Source organism: Globicephala melas, chromosome 1 (assembly GCF_963455315.2).
Source record: "Globicephala melas chromosome 1, mGloMel1.2, whole genome shotgun sequence".
Lineage (NCBI taxonomy): Eukaryota > Metazoa > Chordata > Mammalia > Artiodactyla > Delphinidae > Globicephala > Globicephala melas.
This window is the reverse complement of record NC_083314.1, coordinates 115,375,788-115,377,273: the sequence shown is the minus strand read 5'-3', so window position 1 is coordinate 115,377,273 and position 1,486 is coordinate 115,375,788. Positions and strand designations below refer to the sequence as shown.

Sequence of the window (1,486 nt, the reverse complement as noted above, 5' to 3'; positions counted from 1 at the left end):
TTAAATCCAAAAATTCCCTTCATAATAGTGGCTCTGTTCACAATTCAAAAGCAGTCAATTAATTTTATCAGTCAAGTGGGAGAGAATTTTTTTTTTAAAGCATACTTTAGGTAAAATTTTTATTAATCAATTTTGGTTTAAATGATGTTACAATGAGATCATCTTTGGTATTTGAAATTCTTTAATTAATTTAGGAAGTTTACCATAATGCCTCAACCAGAAATATGTATTGAGTAAATTGTTTACTTAAAATGTCTATATGGGTGATTAATATAGACAAGAACTATTGTATTCATAATCTTTTCTTCAATTGTAACTAAGCAAAAAGTTATGTGTAAAAAACTCTTATCTCAAATATAGTTTTTGCACATTTTTAACCATCACCATGCAAATCAATATTTAAATTTTTTGATGTAATAAATGAACTTGCTTCTTACTTCCTTATTTATCTAATGTAAACTGCATGAATACATTTCTAAATTTTAGTCAACATTTTTGTTCTTATTTCATCACACACCATAACAAATAGTTAAAATGTAGTATGAGAATATAACTTCTCTACAAATTCTTACTGCTGTGGCCTCCCCAACTCCCTTCTTTGGCCCCTCAGTTCTGCAAGCCCTTAAATCTGGGTTCTCTCTCTGGCATTGCAGGCTAGACATGCTTCTAGGAGTCAGTTCCTGTAAGTGTACAGGTCACCTTGTTTGTTATCCTCGTCATATGGCTTGCATTTCTTCACTGTTTTCCAATGTCTGGAATGTTGTTTCGTATTTCCTCCTCTTTCCTTTGTTGTTGAAGAAGAGCATAGATTTGGTCTTGCTATACCACCTTGGCTGAAAATGAAAAGTACTACACCACGCATGTTTTGTTGTTTCAGATATTTATTGTTAGTTGCTTCAAAATATTTTCTGTTTTTATTTCCTATTTGTACCTTGAATTATTTAGAAATGTATTATTTCATATCAGGCAGTTGGGTTTTTCTGATTCTATTTTCATTATTGATTTCTAGATAAATTCCACTCTCATCAAAAAACATAACTGGATAATTTCAAGTTTTTGGATTATGTTGAGGCTTTCAATTAGCAATAATTGTGCGTCGGATAAGCCTCATTGTCTACTATACTGCCACTGCACAAAGCTATGTTGAGGCTTTCTTTTCGGCCTAGTATATGGGTAAATTTTATACATGTGTACTTAAAAATATATATTCTGTTGTTCTCAGTGAAATGTTCTCTACATATCAATTAGATTGTGTTTAAAAATATAATTGTTTATATCTTCTAATTTTTTGTATGCACATTTCTTCTGTCAGTTATAGAAGGAAGTGTGTTAAATGATTGTGGATTTCCTCTTTTCTCCTTTTTGTTCTGTAATATGAATTTATGATATTTGAGATTGTAATATCTTCCTATTGAATTGATTTTTAAATATTTTAATATGGCCCTCTTATCTCTAGTAGTGCTCTTACCCTGAGGTCTATTTTGTC

The 1,486-nt window shown here is 30.5% G+C and overlaps 1 pseudogene; it reads right to left on the bottom strand.

Moving 5' to 3' along the window:
- Positions 1 to 1,011: 1,011 nt before the first annotated feature.
- Positions 1,012 to 1,140, bottom strand: LOC115858410 (U4 spliceosomal RNA; annotated as a pseudogene).
- Between the last annotated feature and the right edge of the window lie 346 nt (positions 1,141 to 1,486).